This window comes from Rhinolophus ferrumequinum, chromosome 3, assembly GCF_004115265.2.
Source record: "Rhinolophus ferrumequinum isolate MPI-CBG mRhiFer1 chromosome 3, mRhiFer1_v1.p, whole genome shotgun sequence".
NCBI classification, from domain to species: Eukaryota; Metazoa; Chordata; class Mammalia; order Chiroptera; family Rhinolophidae; genus Rhinolophus; species Rhinolophus ferrumequinum.
In genome coordinates, this window is record NC_046286.1 from 18,036,212 (window position 1) to 18,057,868 (window position 21,657).

Consider the following 21,657-nt stretch of genomic DNA (forward strand, 5'->3'; position numbering starts at 1 on the left):
TTGCCCAATGTTATGAATGTATTTTAATGCCGCTTAAACTACACTTACATGATGAATAACAGGACCACAAAAGAGTAAGGGAAAAAAACCCCCGTATTTAGGCATCAGTTGATGTTGCTTAATTTTAGTTTCTAGTAGCACTTGTATACACAGTTATGTAATTTTCTATAGCTACAGCTAAACCCCAAAAGTAAGCATTGAAAATTTATACAGTTAAATACATTCCCCAAGATTGAGTTCTGTGGATATTTTCTCCCAAAATTGAAAACCCTGATGCTGTGTGTCACCTCACTTATTAGTTAACCTTTTAAGTCCAGTCTTCATCTAAGTTTACACCCCTGCACATCCTTCTGCTGATCTTGGGCAGGGTTTTCTAGGTTTTGCTTATGCAAATATCCTTTGACTGCTTTGCCAACAAGTCTTTTATTGGCTGCTAGCCTGAATGTATTTTCCCATAATGGTGAATGAATTCTATGGTGGGAATATCTCATAACAGATTATTGAATTTTGGAGATATTAAAAAAAAATCCTGTGAAAAGTGATACATGTTATGGGTATAATCTATTATTATTTATATTAGTTAAGAAGTCTTTGAAAAATTTAAAGTAGTTTCGCTTCACTTCACTTTTCTGTTGACAATGAATATAAAATATACGCTCTACCATGCGTTCTAGGTGCTGAGATGACCAATCATTTCTATGTGTAAGTCATTTTAGTCACTAAATTTTATGAACTAAAAATCAATCAATCTCCCCGTTAAAGAGCATTTTAAAAATCATTTATGAGGTGATAAATCTCCCTTTTGATACTAGCACCAGACTACTATTTTTACATTCAAAAAAATTTCCAACAGCACTTACGTTCATTTTGCAAGGTAAACTAGGGGCAGTGACATGCAATGTAACTTTTTATACAACACAGAATCAGTTTGAAAAGAATTCACACAGTAACATCATGTACAAATAAGCCAATGCATATATTTTGAAGTATATTCATGTTTTTCTTGCATGTTGCCCTATTTATTCATCTGTTCATCTATCGTTCTAACATAGTTCTGTCACATAAATAGTAGGTAAAATCTACTATTTTCATATTTTGTTTTTATAATCTGATTTTTTAAATAAAACATACAAAGGACACATGCAAATACGGCCAAAATTAAGTAGCTTAGCTGTCCAAATCAACAATTTCTTTAGGAATTTTGAACACTGAATATCTGGATATCTCTGTTATTTTTATTAATTGAGATAAGCACTTACCAGGGCAAATCCTTGACGTGAGGACTAACATGGGAACGTTAATTTCATTACAAGGAGATTAATAAGACATCACAAGTATTATAATATAAAATAAGACAAATCATCACCAGTTCAAACTAATCCTAGGAGAGGATTGATGTGCTGCTAAGATTAGATTTTGTTCTGTTTTCCCTCGAGAGTTCAAACTGCAAATGCTGTCACCCTGAGTAACATGAAAATTGTGATTTGAAAGTTACATATGAAAAAATGGTGTTGTAAAAGGGAACATGTCAATTAATATTTTAATAGAAGACATTGAAAGCTTGGGAGTTTAAATTTACAATGACAAGTTATTTTTAACTTTTCAATGACTTTGCATTTATTTTTTAAAAGCTGTTTTAATAACTTTTCAATTTCTCTTTAAGTATATTTTGTTATTCTAAGATAAAATGAGTTATTTCATCATAATTTAAAAAATTCAAGTATTTGCTTATGTGTCTTCTAATACACACACTCAGCAGATTCAATTTAACAGATGAATTTTTATTATTGCAGAGCTCAAAATTTTCAACAGAAAATAAAAGCATGTGATATATTCTATAGTTCTTGAGTAACCATCCACTAAATTTTCATAAAGCATACCTTTTTATTTCTTAAGGCTTATACTTTATCACAGTTGTGATGTGTCCAACAGTGGTCTGCATAATACAAAATATATTTGCTAATTTAAACAATTATATCTAATTGACTAGTTTTTGATGGAGTCAAAACGTTTGCTTTGTAGTATTTCTTGAGGCTTCATCCATTATAGAATGTTGAAGATAACACTGCCATAAAGAAGGGGTACAGGTGGGAAAGAAGACTAATGTAGTCTGCTTAAACTCTAATCAAAGGAAAAACAAATAATAGGGATATTGGGAGAGTCATTGCAGGGGACAAAGATACTTGATTTTGAGAAAATAGCTCAATAGAAATATTCTTGAAGAATAATATATACATGTATTCAAACAATATGGCCAGGCATCACTATTTCTGTTCAAAATAGAGATCTGTGCCATAGATTCTAGTCCTCGGTCCCTTACCTCGTCTTGGAGATGCTAGTATTGATTAGAATTCCTTTAGCAACTACAAAACCTATGCGAGACCTTTGGGACCCTGTGATTTTTGGTTCTTGCATTTTGTTGGGGAGAGGTGGGCAGAAGAAGTGGCCTTCAGTGGAAATTCAAAGCCCAAGGACAGAGGTAGAGGATTTTGTTGCACTGTTTCCCTCCCTTGTGTCTGCTTGAGATCAAGCCAATGAGTGTGATCAGGATGGACTTAACTGGAGTAACAGTTGGAAGGGGTACATCTTGCGAACTTTAATGGGACTAAGTGCTGGCCAGTCTTGAAATCGTGTTCTCATAACGCAGCAAAATGAAGTGTCAAGTAAAAGAGAAAGAGAAAGTAAAAAACACAACAAAAAACATAAACAACAACCAAAAAAAAGAAGGAAAAAAAATCCCTGCAAAAGAAGCATGAAACCAGTGCCTCACGGATGTGTTCTAAGTACCTCTTTTATTGTGCCTGTGGTAATGTCAGGACAAAGCTGGGGCTAGGCTAAATGGGAAGCCAAGAGCAATTATGCTTACATCTGGCATGCTCTGGCTCTCAACTGATACCTGGGAAAGGAAAAGTTGTTAAAATGGGTGAATTGTAATATTTCCTAGAGGACAGATGACACCCGTGGTGGAAATAGAAATAAGGCGAAGGGAATCATCAACTGCAGCATAGGAGGCTTTCTTTTCTTTCTTTCTTTCTTTTTTTTTTTTTTGAGAGAAAAATGTAGTTTATTCACAGATGAATAAAAAGCATCTTGCTGGAGTCCCTAAACAAGAGGACATTGTCCCCTGAAAATATAGGCCATGTAATGCCAGGTTTTCATTGGTGGGCAAGAGAAGTATTAGTAAGTGGATAAAAGAAGCCATCTCTGCAGCATTTCAGTCACAGGTGGTTTCTTTGATGGGAGCTTGTAGAGCATAACTCAGCTGTAAAGAGGACCCAGGGAGTTCTTAAGCTACCTGGGCTCCTAGAGCATCCGTTTAAATTGTTAATTTTAACCAAATGAGAATCATTCCTGCAGCAAATTAAAGCAAGCTACTGAGCTTCACAATTTGTTCTTAGAGAACACTGTCATTAATCCTCTGAAAAATCATTGGGATGAAAAATTTGCAGTATAGAGAGCAAGTGTTATTAAACTATAAGTTTTCCCCATAATTAATAATTAATTATTAATAATTATTAATCCTCCCAGGATTAATAATGCTGGGAGGCTTTCTTAATTGATATTCTTTTCCAGTTTCAACATACACCACACACCACACACACACACACACACACACACACACACACACACACAAATGAAGTTAGTGCCTGAGGTTTGGGTTACCCTGTAGACATTAGTAAACAGGGCAAGAAAACTAACAAACAAAGAAAAACAAATAAAAGGATTAATAAGGAAAAAAATCAATATATCTGAGTAGCTTCCACATTGTAAGAGAAAGACAACAAATAGCACAATATACCCAAATTAATGGGGCTAAATTAATGGGAATTCAACACAAGATTAAAATAAATGGAAAGCTGACCTTAAAGAAATAAAGGTAATGAAAATATGAAGGATGATGAAACAGTTAGGAAACATAACCACTGGAAACACTGACTAGGAAAAAAATGTTGAAATATTATGTATGACTCAAAGGGATACGTTACCTAGTAAAATAGATATAAAAGTAACTAAAGAATGAATTAGTAATCATATAATTTGTAGAGGAACACTAACAGAATAAATTTGAAAAGGGCCAAGAGGAAGAGAGTGAGGACAAAACCAAAGTGTGTGAAATCTCACGATGGTGTCAATATCCATCACAAGAAGCCACACAGGGAGAGAAAAAACATGTGAAGGTGGTAACATATTTGAAAAAAATAATATCCTGTAAAATAATGACTCAGGTTAAAAGAGTTCATAACAAGATATGCAGAATAACGAAGATTTGAAACAAACACACCATCTAGAAACAATGTAGTGAATTTTAGGAACATTAACACCATGAAAATATTTATGTTTCTAGCAGATCTCTTGCAAGGGAAAAGATTCAGGCTGAGATCCTTATTAAAATAAGCAAAAATAAGCAAAAACCAATTTTTTTTTAACCAAAATCTTTGTATCTATTATAGCTAACACATATATAATTTAAATAGGAGAGTTAAATAAAGGTATGTTAAATCATAAAAACAAAAATCAGAGGTTGTCTTTTTTAAAAATGAAAAACAACTCTGGGTAGGTTTATTCTATCAGAGAAATTTAAGTCCCGCACAAAGCAACGAGTTTGGGGAATTAAGTAAGACTTAAAAATCTTCGTAAAACTCATTGTCTAAATAAGCAATGATCAGAATTTTTAATTGTTGTTGTAAATGGTAACTTGGTTTTTATAATATTGTTTTGTGGCTGTTGCCAATGTAGAAAAACATTATTTATGTTGCTAGGCTGAGGTAATATCAGGCTTTCTTGCCTAACTTTCTTAATTTAAACAGGAAACTCAAAAGAAGCAACATACAATGACTTAAGTGATCATCTAATCTCCAAATAATTAAATCAGTTTCTCCTTCCCTCTTATCCTCTTACTTATCACACATCTTAATTAAATTGTTTTGACAAGGACTTCCAGAAATATTTTGAACACTCAGGGAAATATCAGGCATATTTCAGACACTCTTTGTTTTTTCCCCCCACAATTTAACTTCTCTAAAATCAGGGTGCTCCCAGCAATGAAGATATTCCATAGTAATTTCCCCCCCTTTTAGTGGCTTATATAATAATTGATGACATCTTCTGTTAGATAAAATATACTAAAACATTAATATTCATTCCTGAATTTCCAGGCTTTATCAGCCAATACCTTGAAAAACTTGATTTTTCATTATAACATTAGCAGAAGAGTTTGACAGTGTATAGCAGGAAGTGTACATTTTTTAGGGGTAAGTGTCATATTTAATAGTTGGTGCTTTGGATAAAAGTCTAACTAGCATGTGAAGGAGACTTATATTGGGCAGAGAGTCTCCCTGCCACTTTCACAACTTTTACCTGTATCACCCCACAGCTAGGTCAACCTGAAATGTGCATTTAATTGTAGTAAATTTTCACCTATGTTTGCATATGTGTAGACAATTCTGCATCTGCTGCTGCTCTTGCCAAGAAGCGTTTTCAGATTTTGTTTGTGCAGATGTCCCCTAACTGCTTTGCCAGAAAGTCTTTTTTATTTTTAATAGTTTCTTCTCTTTTTTTTTCTAGAACACTTTGTTGAGGTATGATTGTCGTACAAATAGTTCTACGTATTTGATGTATACAACTTGATGAGCTTAGAGATCAATATCCACCCATGTAACCATCATCACAATCTATTCTATGAGCACATCCATCACCTCCAAAGTTTCCTACCACCTTCTTTAATTATTATTTTATGTGTGTGTGATAAGAACACTAAACATAAGATCTACACTCTTCGGAAACTTGTAAGTATACAACACAGTATTGTTAACTATAGGTGCTGCGGTGTGCAAGTAAGTCTTTAGGACTTACTCATTTTCTATAATTAAAACTTGGTACCCTTTGATTAGTAACTTCTCATTACCCTTTTCACCAGCCCCTGGGCAACCACAATCTACTCATAAAACCAGCAAGTGTTTTAATGATTGCTGAGCTGAGTTTTTTTTTTTCCCTACAGTAGTGATAACCGTATTGTGTGTGTGTGGTGGAGGGGATCTTCAATATAGGTTATTAAATTTGGGAGATGTTAAAGAAAAACCTTTGAAGTCACAAGGTATGGATATAATCTATTATTTATTCTATAAAGAAATTACAATATTTGGTTCAGTTTAGTTTCATTTCAGTTTTCTGTTGACAAAATATGTGAACTATACATTTTGTGATTAAATATACATAGTTCTGGCTGTTGAGATGACAGATAATCTAATATAAGCAAATTTAATCACGTTTTTTTCACTAAAATAGATTACTCTCTCAGTTAATATTATACTTACTTTTTATGAAACAATTCACCTCTCTGTCAAAATTACTAGAAAACTACAAAGTTCTAAAAAAAATTGCATTCTAAATTTACAATGAGCACTTGGAATTGATAAAGATAAAGAAGGGGCAGTTATATACTTGTAACATATTATTCAGTGCAGAACTAGTTTTAAAAAGCTAACAAAACATACAATACATTGCAGTTATATGAGCAATGGATACATTTTGAAGTATCTACTTCGTGCCTTTATTATTCTGTTAATTTCTCTACCCTTTCCTATGACTTACTCCTGTTTTATAAATACTAAGTACAATTTGGTATTGTTGAATTTTTGTTTTTAAAATATGGACTGTTGTTTTGTTAGTAAATGCAAAGGACAGCAGATAAACATATGGCCAAACTTAACTGGCTAAATTGTCCGCGTCACAAAAATACACTCTTATAGAACTTTTGCATACAAACTACCAGTCTCTCTTATCAGTTATTGTTTGATGTAATGACAGAATAGAACAAACTTATGCTATAAAGACATAGATGGGCACTTTAATTTTGTTAAAATGAGTCAAATAAGAATCATTATAAAATAAGCAAGATAAAACATCATCTTGCTTAGGTCAGGTTGTGTTTCATTTTCCCCAAAGGGAGCAAACTGTCGACAGTCACCTTATATAACAAGATGATTGTAGTATAAAAAACATTTGCTTCAAAATGGTGTTTCTAAAGTGATCCTTACAATTGAAATTTTAACCAATGACTGTGTAGAAACTAGAGGGTTGAAACTTATGTAACAGATTTATTTTTTTAAAGATACATTTACAAGATTTAAAAATTTTGCGTTAAGAGTATTTTTATTGTAAGATAAAATAAGGAATTGGTTACTCAAAAGTGGGGAAACAACTCCTACTAGCCTGCATAATTGCCTTACAATACACAAGAATCTCCTTTTCCTGTTAGACATGTTATTTTTGCAGAGCTCACAACTTACACTAGGAATTAAAAGAATATCCACTAGGGCAACCAATCACTGTGTTTATAAAATGAAATCTTTAATCATTCCAAGGTTGTCGTTTAATCACAATTATGATATAGCCAATAATCGTCTCCATAATGAAAACCATGCTATATAATTTTTATAATGTTTATATATATGAACATTTTTATAATTTTTTATAATTAAACAATTATATTCAATTAACACATTTTCAATGTCTTCACATTTTTGCACTGTAATATACCACGTGTTGTCATCTATTACAACATGTTGAAGAAAACACTCCCATAGAGAAAGGGTATTATAGGTAGGGGAGGAGAGAATTGTAGCCTACATTAGGTCTAGAGAAAGAAAAAGAGTGAGAATGTATGCCTTTGTGCTTCCAGCGTTAACTAGGGGAACTGAGGAGAGATATTACATAAATTCATTACAGAGGACAAGGATATTTAATTCTGATAAGCTAGCTTAATAGAAATATCCTTTAAGGGTATATACATTCCAAAATATCTGGCAAGACATCCCTAATTTTGTCTAAGCAATAGATACTAATTCTCTGTCCCTCATCTATCCTTGGGGATGCCAACAGTGAGATAGGGACTTAGAGTTCCTTGTAGTAACTACAAAACCCTGTAGAATGTCGACAGGACCCTGACATGGCTTCGTTCTTGCATTTTCTGGCAACAGAAGGAAGCGGCCTTTAGTGGAACTCCAACGTCCAGGGAGAGAGGTTGGATTGCTGTACAGGATTTTAGTTGATCTTTTTCTCTCTCCCTTGTGTCTTGCTGAGAACAGGCCAGTGAATATGACCAGGTTGGATTAATAGGGTAGCAGTTGGACGCAGTTCATAGTAGCTTGTGAACTTTGATGGGTTGAGTGCTTATCAAGCTTGGAATTTTGGTCTCAGAACTCAGCAAAATTGCATCAGAAAAAGGAGACAAGAAAAAATAAATAAAAGAAGGAAAGAGAAATTTGTACCAGAACCATGAAAAGACTTGACTAGAAATAGGTTCCAAATATCTATTCCTCTTATTTTGCCAACTGTAGGGTAATGTTGGAACAATGCTGGAGGCAGACTGGAGTGGGGAATCAACTACCAGGAACAACAAATACACTTTGTGTAGTAGCTTCTAGTCCTTGTCATTAAAAATAGTGTAGGCCATCATCAAGGGGAGAAGTTACTGAGATAGAGTGGCTGAGATTTTCTTGGACACAAAAATGTCTATCTGTTGGACTAGGATAAAGACTATAAGAAATTCCAACTGCAAAGTAAGACTCTGAGTTTTCCGTTTCTCATTTCTTCCATTTCTATCCAATGCACCAAGAACCAAATAAAGTTAGGACTTAGCCTTGTCTGATTCTGCAGACATAAGCAACCAAGGCCACAAATATATTGACAGGAAGGAAAAAAATCAATATGTCTGAGGAGGTCCAGTATTATGAGAGAAAATTAACTGGAACAACACATACTAAAGGAAACAGAATTATTTGAAAGTAAGTGCAAATTTCGAATAAGTCTAACTGAAGTCTTAGAGAAATAAATATTATAGAAATCCGAATGATCATCAAGCATTAATGAAGTATAACCATTTGGAAAAAATGGTGAAATGAATAACTAAAAGTAATGAGTTTCATAACACAACATATAAAAGTGGTAAAGAATGAATTACTGAGGAGCGGTGTTGGTGGAGAAACTTTCAGAACACATTAATGACTGAGTTAGATAGAATGAGACAAAGTTTAGATGTATGAATACTAAAAAGAAAGTGCCACTATTGTTAGAGGTCAGAGAAGGAGAAAAGTACAAAGAAATGGGATGAAATATCTCAGACAATAAAGATTTCTAAAACAGTCAATGATACATCATGTAGAATTGCCAAAGTTTAAAGTACACACACACACACACACACACACACACACACACACACCTAGAAACAGTATAGTGAATTAAAACATTGAAAGCAAGAAAAATTTTAAAAATTTTCTATGAAAGGAAACCAGATCCCCCTATAAGGGAAAAAATTAAGAAATGAGTCTAACTTTTCAAAATAAACATGGGGAGTTAAAGAAAGTGGGTACATATCTTCAAAGTGATAAATGAAAAGCACAGTTTTTTAAAACAAAAGTTTTTTTTAATCTAACTAACCTTTAATTTAAATGAGAAAATGAAGAAAGATACTTGTAACCACAGAAAATGTCAGAATATGTATCTGAATGCTTATCTCTTTGAATAACGAATTCTGAATAGATTTATTCTACAGTTACAGGAGTAACTGTAATTTAGGAACATATCAAGTTATGGAAACTAAGAACTAACATTTTAGGAAAATTCATTGTATAAATAAGTATCAATTACTATGTTTAGATTTTTTTATTGTAGTTGTAAATAAATAGCAGCTTATTTTTATAATATTTTTATAGTAGCTGTTGCCTATATATTAGAACACTGTTTATTTTGTTAGGCTGATTTTTTAATCTAGCTTTCTTGTTGAATGAACTGTCTAATAATTTTAAATAGAAAATTCAATAGAAGAAACATACAAATACCTTAGCTGATCATTTACCTGCAAATAATCATACCAGTTTCATTTTGTCTTCAATCTTTATACTTTTCTCATTTCTTTATTAAACTGTTTTGATAAGTACTTTCAGCAATATTTTTGAACACTTACATTAATATCAGGTATATTTGAATGTTTTCCTTATCAGACGTTTTGCAAAGATGAGCCTTTTATTTAATCAAACTTAATTTGACACAACAGGTTTCTGTGAGACTCTCTTAATTATATTAAAAAAACTTTGGTATATGGAAGAGATTGTTTATCACTGTAATGATGTGATCAGTGATCAGTGATCAGTTCCTGGAAGGGAACATGTCTCACCTGTGACTGAGGCACAGAACTCAGGGAGGTATAAAGAGAGTGGTTATAAATACTAATTAATAATACCAGCCAATATGTATTGATCATGTTTTAAGTACCAGTTTCCAATGTGAAAGACATGGTAAATAAATTGAAAGTCATTTTCACCCTCATCTAAAAATTAAAATTGCCATTTTTATAATTTCCCACAAAGTATTTGTGATCTGAATGCAGTTAATACTAATAACTGCATTACACACAATGCAGTTGCTTTGCTTGGGGTGCTTTTGCAGTTGCAAAGGGGTGCTTACACACAAGAGAGGGCCCCTCCTTCCTTATTTTAAGGGTACTTATCATGCCAAGGGTACTTGTCATGTCATTTCCAATTTACCCAGATTTTTTGGGCAACAATACTTTCTATAATATTTTACAAAATATTTTAATATACTTTTAAATATGTTGATATGCTTTTAAATATATTAAAATATTTATAACATATTATATAAATATAATGTATTTGTAATTAACTTAATGTAAGCCATCACCAAGCTTAAAATTGGAGACTGTAGACAAAGTTGTTTCTTCATTACTTTCTTATTTGAATTCCTCTCTTAGAAACAGAATTATCCTTGCCTCTCTGAACCAATCACATTCCTTGTACCCTGAATTCTATTCATTATACTTTCCCCATCTCTCCAAACAAGCAATTTTATGCTCCTCTGGTGCTCTGTGACCTGAATTGGTCACTAATGCTGTTTAATGTATTAGGGGCAGAAGATGAATACGCTTTCCGTGTTTTCCTAAGCTGCATCAATTTCCTTTGTGTGGAGAGTTCAGAGAAGAGCTGAAGTACTCTTGAGAGGAGAGACACAAAAGTACTGTGCAGAGAAAGGCAAGCACAACTGTTGGGTGGACTCCCAGATTTGATTTTCACATACTTTGGTCCATTCTGAACTGGAGATTCTGGCCACTCTATTGTAAGAACCTGAGATGCAGGAGAGGGTTCCAGTTAAGGGATCGATGGGTAGGGGGGCTACACAATTCTAGCCTGGGACAGAGTGTGACAATGGGGGCCCATGAATCAGCAGTGAGTCTTTCTTGTCCCAGGGACAGGCAGATCCCTCCGGAATACCACGCTCGATCAAGAGCCCACACCATGAGTGAATGGCGACATGAGAAAGTATAAATTGTTCATAGAGCTGCCTCTCTTGGCAGATAATGTCTTCAGTAATCTAAGTCACGCAGATTTCTGCCTCACATCAGGGGAAATGAACTAACACAATTCAAAAGCCTGAGATGAGTACATTCTGCCAGAAGGGCTTGTGGAAAGAAGACAAGGAAGAACAAGGAAGTTAAAAGTTAGAGGTATTATTTTCTGGCCTAATTGTTCATCCCCTCCCCGGCAATACTCATCCTCAATGGGGTGGTGGGCTTTACAAATATCAGGAAAGGAGTGGTGGTGACTAGAAAATCGAAACTACTGGTATGCTTCCCTGGGAGAATACTTGAGAGATACCAAAATTTGAGGGATGCCTCTGATTAGCCGTCTTGCAATGTGACCTTCAAAAGAAATGGAGCAAACTGTTGGAATCCATGTTCTCTGATGTTCTATGGGTATGTTGGTGGGGACCCTGCAGTTTCCACGTGCCCCAGGAAAAAAAGCTGCCAAGAGTGCTCCAGGATGATCAAGAGGGAGGGGAAATCCATGAGAACAGCATTTTATCTAGAGTGTATTTACAAAAAGGATCTTTTGAAAATACTATGTACTGTATTTTATGAGACCACATTTACTGGATTGGACTCAAATTTATTTTTGTGTTTCCATTTTTCAAAATTGCGCTTGTCCCACAATTTATCAATAGTAGTAATGCGGAAGTTCAGATCAATTCATATAAAATAAATGAGTCAGTGTTTTTCCTACACTTTTCAGTGTACTTTTCGCAGTTTTCTGATCTAAAAAGGTTTATTATGTTGCTGATGCTATGTCTTGCCATTGCCTGGAAGGCAAAGCTGAATCACTTGATGTTTATAAAAACACCACCCAGTCTTTTTGACTTCAGCATCCAAAGATGCTTTCTAAAGTACTTTAATAGTCACTTTTTCCTGCTATGTATTTTTAATGCAGGAAAATGGGGGGGGGTTCACGTATGTGCTTATATGTAACTAATAAATTTGGGAAATTAAAAATTGTACTTGACACACACATGACATCTGCTGAAACATACAACATGGGGGAATTGTTTTGTGGAAAAAGTTTTGGAAAAATACCTAAAACATCTTAATTGTATTCAGTTTGGATGCTGAAAAGTAATCTTCAATAACACTGAGTTAAGATGCCCCAAAATCTGTAGATATGGAAGTTACATTAGTGTTTTTTTAGTATGATATAATAAAATTAGTTTTATAAGCGTTTTCAAATGTTTACTTGTGTAGGAAGTACCAATGACTTTTCAGGAAACTAGCATTTATATGGTCAACATATTGCCATGACATGGGCTCATTTTTGAGCACTTAATATTTCTGTTATGGGCAAAAGACAAAGTTGCATTCATTTCTCAACTGTATTAGTGTCCCAATGCTAAAGAAATCCTTGTGATGATACTGTATTAAGTCGAAATCACTAGAGAGGGGAAACCTTAGAGCTATCTAGATGCCCATGTAGTCATCCTTAAATCATTCCTGAAATCTGTAATTTTTAGAACTTTGATTCTTTTTCCCTAATGATCAGAATCTGGAATCTAAAATTTGGAATATCTAAACTGAAAAAAAAAAAAGGACATAAACCCGTGTTAAATTGCATTAGTTGTTAGTATGGTTACAGTGCAAATACAGACTGGATGACTTAACTTACCTTTGCCTGATCCCTTAACAATTCCTGAGGATCTCCGAGCACAAAGTTGGATCTTACAGACATACACCTACTTGTAATTTGCCACTCCTCTGCGCAGCCCTCTGTGAGTTCATATTACTTTAACAACATTCTGGCAGGCAGAATTTTGTGCAGGCAGCATCTTCAATTCTACAGTGAAAAAGTAAGAACCAAGCACATGGTTTTCATAGTCCCATGATGAAATTCTAGTTTATTTTGCTAAAACTCCAACACTGGCAATATCCTCAATTGTGAAAGCTGAAAATTAAAATAATGGGATTATTCTTAAATATTTCTGGTTTAGAAGAGGAAGGAAAACATTTCACGATCTCAAAATTTGGTAATAACGTTACGATGCAGCTTCTCTTTCAGATGTAGTAAAGAGCTAAAGGAAATGCTTCCAGTAAATTTCAGAACAGGATTAGTAATACATTCTAGTCATTTATTAGCAGTTTTCCCTGGGACATGTTATTTAATCTTGTATCTCAGTTTCTGCATTTATAAATGTGACCTATTACTCATATCCAAAGTTTGTTCCAAAGATTTGATGATCTGTCCCATGCGGTGCAATTGGGAAAGGCTCTATCTTGTGTTATGTGCATAATGAACAAATGACCGCTCTTATTACAGGCAAGTGTAGTGTCAGGTATCTCAATTGAAAATTGTGAATAATTAAAATTAATATCTAACACAACGTATACCAGGATCTGTTACAAATTCTGTGTTTCACTTACTTGATCCTCACAGCAACTCTGCAAGGGAGGTGCTATTATTATCCCCATTCTCACATGAGGAAACAGGCACAGATATGTCATCGGGTAGATGTCAGCAACAGCCGTTCCACAAGTAAGGTGAAAAGCGGAACCTCTTTATCAAGCAGGTGTGTGACAAATCATCTCCCAAACACTCTTTCATCCTCTCATTGTGTACGTCCACTTGAAGAACTGCCACCATACCTGTGTGCAACACGTTGCCAACATAAAGTGAAATTTGGTTTTTTGATAGGATTTTACGTAGAATCATTTAGCTACTCTTTGGAATCATATATGGAATACAGAAGGTGCCCCCAAAAATGTATACACATTATAAGAAAGGAAAACACTTTCCTTATAATTAAAATTGTAATACTCAATATAGACCTTTAACAAAAGATGAATACAAGTCATGTATGTACATGTTTTTGGTACTCCCAGTATAAAGTACCTTAGATTTTCAGTGTTTTCCTTGACAGCAAAAGAAATTTGACATCATATGTATATGCTGCCATCTTTTGGTTGTTTCCTAGAATTACTCTTCATGGTAATAAATTAACTAAACCATGAGATTAATTAACTCATTAGCCTGGCATACAGTATGAACACGGTTTGCAGGTTTTAGTTTACTCATTCGAGAAAAGACACGGTTTTGTCATGGCTTCATCTGACTGGATGAATAGATGTTACAGAACACGATGCATCAAGGTATGAGATCTCCCAGCTGTGGGAATATCGTTGTGCTCGTTAGAAAATAATTCTTGCCCATTGTGACGAGGTTACCAAGTCATCAGGACTGGAAGTTAATTGCCTAACTCACAGACAATTGCTTGTAGTGGATGACCTGATGCAATACCCAGGTCCCTTTCTGCACTGAGACACTTATTCCCCCAGCAGCGGGGACTCCTCCCCATGGGCAGCTCTACTGTCAGCCCTCTCCCCAAATTTCCTTCTCCATGAACATACTCCCTTTTCTGGGGCAGCCCACATACAAGAAGTGGTAGATGTAGGAAATGGAAATGACAAGCCACCTCTCTCCACCTTGGGACAACTTAGAAGAACCATTCCAATTATACAGCTTCCATGGGATGAGCTGAGGTCTCTGCTGTGACTACATTACAACCCAACTTCTGTTCTCTCCCCAGCTCCACAGGTAGGTGACACCTACCAATAGTCATCCTATATGGGAATCTTGTCTCCTTCTCTGCTTATCTACCTGTAATACTCATTATATACAGTTTGCAGTTCAGACCCCTTAGAGGAAGCTCTCTAGGACATTACCTTCGGTAATGTTGATGATATACTCCTTTTTTTGTGGTGTATCCCTGATAAAAATCCCAAGTGAGTAATCGTGGTTTTTGCACCAAAGCTATAAATTTTGGCTTGAACAAATGATGCTATTTAATCAGGTCCCAACACTGTACACTGAGTGACTTTTTGTGGGTAGTGGGGCGGGTGGGGGGATTCTCTGCCTGGAAGTTGTATTTGTCTCTTCAGTCCTATTCTTATCTCTTAAATGTGTTGCTGCTAATTCTATCAGTTCTTTCTAATACATGTCCTATTCACTTTTCTGGAACAACTCGACTCCCATATTCCCTTTGAAATTTTCTTCGTTTTACTGGTATGCTTACTCTATCTTCTTGTTGATCTCTCATACCTGTGTACCTTTGCACATTGTTTTATAGCACCTAGCCTGCTCTCACATGAGGTTTATAGTGGAAACACAATTTCTCTCTCCTTTTATGGTAGAGAACTTTTTTTCAAGAGAACTGGGGAACAGATTTGTCAATATTTATTTACCTAACAGCACCACCTGGCTAAGAATCTGAACATCTGGGTTCTCAGATGAGTGTCTTAGCCTCTGGGCTGCTGCCCAATGAAGACAGCTAGGAAATGCCTCAATAACTTGTTAAACAAAGTTTGCTCTACTGACTATACTGACTGGGGACTTGGCATGGTCTCCATCCCAGACGTCCCACATCTGGATCTCAGAGCATGGGGCCCAGGACACTGCGCTGTACCAAGTTCTTCCACTGATTCTGAAGCACACTCAAGTTTGAGAAACACTGTCCTAGGGTGCAGTAAACTAAGCCAGGCTGTCTGAGTTGGAATTGTTGCTCTGTCATTTGTTAATTGTATGTTTGGGGACATTTACTTACTTACCTCCTCTGGGCCTCTGTTTCTTCTTCTGCTATGCCATAGGTTTGCTTGTGAAGACCAAACTTTTAGTATATTGCATTTGAATAGGACTTAATAAAGCTCAGTAAACGCCATTACTATGTACTATTGTCATCATTATTGCTGCTGTTTAATTTTACCATCTTCAGTATGTTGTTGGCTGATGGAACTATTTATTTCTTGACAATGTTACGTAAGGTTGCAATTTCTATTTGGACAGTTGGTGATTCAATGAAAAGTGTATTACATGAGACTCTGGCTGATTTTCTCCTATTACCAAAAAATTATTAATTACTCTTACTACCTTTAGAGAGAATGTATCACATTAGATATAATATTTGTAGATCTATAGGTAATATTAATTTAGCGTACAGTGAACAAAGAGTAATATACTGCATTTTTGAGTGTATGATTTTTTTCAGCATATTAATTTCCACGTCTCCTCTTCTAGTTTTGGGGATTTCTGCATGTCACTCTGACATTATGGAATTCCACAGAGTGGTACAATGGATACTCTGGGATTAAGGTTTTTCAAGTTTATGTTTTGTACATTGGACCATCTTGAAGCATTTTTATTGGGCAATATGAGCTCTAATGGGAGATGGCTTAATATTCTATGCTTTACTGACTGACTGCCCTTCTTTGGCTCATTTCCTGTCCCCTACAAGTGTTTTCTTCATTTTGCAAATAAACCTGTACTCAGTCCTTGCCTAAAGGTTTACGTGTGCCAAAATCTATTGCAAGAGATTTATTATGAGTACAAAGCCTCAAATGTCTTTAATTCAGAGTCTGTATCTTGGTTTTATTTATAAGAAACAAATACCCATGTTTGCATACAGATGTTAAGAGATTGTAACATAAAGAGAATTTAAACTCAGACTACAATCTAGAATCCGTCCTGTTCTTTTAATTTGTTTACCTTTCATCCGGCCACTTACTAAGAAAAAATATAAATAGCTGAATATTTTACAATAGCTGTAGTTATTATAAGAGCTGTGTGTATGTGTTATAATTTTTAGTGGTATCTATTTCTTCCCCAACGACCACAGGATTTTCAGTAGTTTCCGAATGGCTAAGATCCATCATCATACTTGCTCAAATGTAGAAGTAGTTATTGTCGTTATTTTATATATGAGTGTCATAAGCAGTTTCAGAGCATGGGAAGAAGGCATACATATGGTATCCAGAAGCCCCTTCTACAGACTGCCCCCTGAGGACATCATTTCTTCAAAAGCACACTCATGAGGTACTGTTTTCCTGTTATACTTCAGGTGGTTGTGGTCTAGACTTTATAAGAGGTTGGGGACCCACAAGCATCCCCCTTACTGTTTCCAGATTGTACTCTTCTTGTTCCTCTGAAAAATCCTGCCCCAATGAAACTCGTGATATTTAGCTCTCTCACCAATCAACCCAACATTTACTCTCCTATAATGACTTTCATGTCAGTTCTTCTCTTTCACAAAAATTGGGTCTCCTGAAACAAATTTAACCTGTTTATCCTGATTTCTGTAGTCAACTTGAAGGACTTTAAACATCCACTTGATTGACTCTAACCTTCCGATATCTCAGGCCCTTTGTGGGGACAGAGCCAGGAGTGCAGTTTCCAGGCTCTCGGCCTCACGTGGAAAGGTGCTGGCTCGGGTAGTACATGGCCATCAGCTGTGACTGGATGGCCAGCAGCTGTGGCTAGTTGGCCGTCAGCTGTAGCCAGTGAGCCATTGGCCACTAGTATAATTGCTGTGGCTACACTAGCAGAAAATGGGGGCTAGCAAAGGCGGATTGTGGATTGTGGGTTGCAGAGAGGCGGATGCCACCAGTGAGAATACGGTGATATGACTCTCCTATGTATGGCTCCGTGGGTGTTCCTTTTTGGCCTCACCATATCTTGTGGGGAGCGGGATACCCCTCATGACAACCTGCATGATACCCTTGAACTCTTGTTTCAAACCTTCTCTTCTAACCCTCCCCTCTCCCGCTCTCATGGTGTCACCCCAAATATTATGATTACCCCCAAATTCCATACCTCTAAATCACCAGGTCTAAGATCTCTCTCTCTGTTTGTCCAGGTTGCCAGTCACAGTCTTTGACTGTTCCTCAACATAACCTAGCCTTCTAGCTCATTCTGAATTTTCTCTATTTTACAGCTTTCTTTTGCTTGTTCTTTTTTCACTAACCATGTTCTGCCACTTAGAAAGTTCTTTTGCCAATACTGTAACAAATTTGCCTTACCCTCACCTCCATCTGGAGACACCTTGTCATGTGGGGTGGCCTGCGGGGTCTCTGGTCCCGTTCCCCACGTAAGAACACAGGATATGGTGAGGCCAAAAAGGAACACCCACGGAGCCATAGGTAGGGGAGTCACACCACTATATTCTCGCTGGTGCTTGGGTTGGAGACACAGGAAGCAGGAGCCACACTGTTCGCAACCCTCACTGCACCGCTTGCAGGCTCAGCCACCATCTTCTTGCCAGCCCCCATTTGCTGGTAGCATAGCCACGGCAGTTATATTAGTGGCCAGTGGCTCACTGGTTACAGCTAATGGCCAACTAGCCACAGCTGATGGCCATCCAATCACAGTTGATGGCCATTTACTACCTGAGCCAGCACCTTTCCACGTGAGGCTGAGAGCCTGGAAACTGCGCTCCTGGCTCTGTCCCCACACATCTCATCATTTTTTATTGTAAAGTGGGAAGATCTCAGCTTTACAACGAGACAGTGAGATGTGCAGAGATGTTAAGGGGAAAGCATCAAGAGCTCTTGTTCCAGTTTATTGGAAGACATTGCTTAGATAAAACCGAAGCACGGATGCAAGTTTTCTTCCAGGTCAGAGAAGCAGACATTGTATAGAGTACTGAATTGTCTTTTGAGGCAAAATGACTGAAGTTCAAATCTCATTTGTTGGTAAGGTTTTACTTATCAGTTTGCTTTATGTCTTGAAATTTCACTTTCTCATCTGTAAATGTGATACAATAGCACTACCCTCTGTGTCATAGATGTTTAGTCTGAATTCAATAATGACATATGTAAGAGGTTGGAAAAGGGAATGTTTTCAATATATGTAATTGTTCCAGCTTCTCCTGGCCCTTACATAAACCTTGATGGATTTTCTCTTACATAGCTAGTGTAAGAAAGTCTGTCCTTTTTCTGTGTTTCCTGTTTTTTGTTCAGAGTGGTTTGTTGTGACTCCTTTTGATAATGTATCTTGATGCTCCTCACAGAGAAAGGCTATCTTTGTTGTCAATCTCTCTTAACATCATAGGGCTTTTAATGTTTTGCAGCTAACAAATGTAAGCCTTCATCTAAACTACTGCTCTACATAGGTCTACAGATATTGTATGGGGCAGGTTTCTCCTCTCATTCTTTCTAACAAATGCACATTTTCCATAATAGACCTGGTGGAACTCAGTATCTAGCATACACATAATTAAAAGAAAGCATAGGGGAATGGTTTTGTCACATTGGATTTGGCAATTAGTTCTTGGCTATGAAACCAAAAGCACAGGCAATACAATACAAAAAGTAGATAAACTGGACTACATCAAAACTAAAAACTTTTGTGTATCAAAACACACAATGGATTTAAAAAAAACATGGAATGGGAGAAAATATTTTCCAATTACTATAGTGACAAGGAATCAATATCTAGGGTGTATATATTAAAATTATATATATATATATATATATATACGTATATATATAATTATATATATATAAAATGTATATATGTATATATACATATACATATATATATCCAAAAATATGTATACACATTTTAAGAAAGGAAAAAATGTATTAAAATTATGCTGATGGTAACTACTTTGAGCACCTCTTGTAATTGCAGAAGTCAAATGTGACTTGCATTAATCTTTTGTTATCGGCATATATTGACTATTACCATTTTAATACAGTTTTTTTTCCTTTCTTAAAATGTGTCTACATTTTTTTGGCACCCTCTGTAGATGTGGATAAGTTGAATCCTTTGTGCACTGTTAAAGGAAATGTAAAATGGTGCATCTTGTGAAAATAACAGTATGGCAGTTCCTCAAAAATACAAAATAGAATTACCTTATGATCCAGCAGTTCCACTTTGGGGTATATACCAAAAAAGAATTAAAACAGGGGCTCAAATAGACATTTGTATAAGTCAAGTTCATTAGCAGTATTACGCACAAACCAAAAGGTGCAAGCAAACCAAGTGCCCATTGACAGATGAATGGATACAGAAATGTAATATTATATACAATGAAATATTATTCAGTCTTAAAAAGGAAGGAAATTTTGACACATGCTACAACATGGGTGAATCTTGAGGCTATTTTGCTACGTGAAATTAATCAATTACAAAAAATATATTTATTTTTTACAATATATACTATATATATAATATATATACAACATATACTACATGTGTATTGTATGTATATTGTATAATTTTACTTATTTGAAGTCTCTAGAGTCACCAAATAAACAGAGACAAAGTACAATGGTGGTCACCAGGGATTGGGAGGAAGACCAATTATGCAGTTATTGTTTAATAGATACAGAGTTTCATATTTGAAAGATGAAAATACATCTGGAGATTTACGGTGGTGATAATTGCCCCAAAATGTGAACGTACTTAATGCCATTGACTGTATACTTAATATTTTTTAAATATTTTTTTTCAAATATTAACACGTTTGATTTGTAACTGTAGTGTGAACACCTGACAATTAACTTTTTGATTAAAATGTATAAATTTTGATTATAATGTATAATGTAAGTGCCTGTATTTAAGCTCTTGATTGCTGAGACATCCACTTCAAAGGCATTTGTCTGGAATACACACATTGCCAGCTAGCTAAAGAGTCAAGCCCCCCCTCCCACGTGTTTTCCTTTTTTAGAAAACTCTGCTTGACTTAGATTACTGACTTTTCAACTGACTGCTTGATTTTCTCTTCTCACATTTTAATTACTGCCCTTATGTTTTAAATTCACTAATAAAGAGTCCAAAATTAGCAGAAGGAAAGAAAAAGTACCAGCATAGAAATTAATAAAATAGAGACTACACAACAACGAAAAGATCAATGAAACTAACAGGTGGTATTTTGAAGAGGTAAAGTGGTAAAACCTTTAGCTAGATTTACAAAGGTAATAAAGGAAGAAGACTCAAATAAATAATTTTTAAATGGAAAAGGGGGCATTACAACCAATATCACACAAATACAAAGGATTAATTAAAGTCCATCAAATTAGACAACCTAAAAGATATAGAAAAAGATCCTAAAAATATACAACCAACCTAGACTGAATTGTAAAGAAACAGAAAATCTTAACAGACCAACTATGAGTAAGGCGACTGAAGTAGTGATCAAAAACCTCCCAACAATGAAAACTCCAAGTCTAGATGGCTTCACTTGCAATTTCTACCAAAACATTTAAAGTGGAATTAATATCAATCTTTCCAAACTCTTTCAGAAATGAAAAAAGAGGGAACACTGGGAGACCAGTGGGAGACCAGCATCACCATGATACTGAAGACAAGAACACACACAAAAAGAAAATATAGTCCATTATCCCTGATAAATATAGATGCAAAAATCCTCATCCTTAAATTATTAGCAAAACAAGTTCAACAGTACATTAAAAGGCTCATACACTATGGTCAAGGGTTATTCATTCAGGGATGTAAACATGGTTCAACATTTGAAAATTAATATATATGA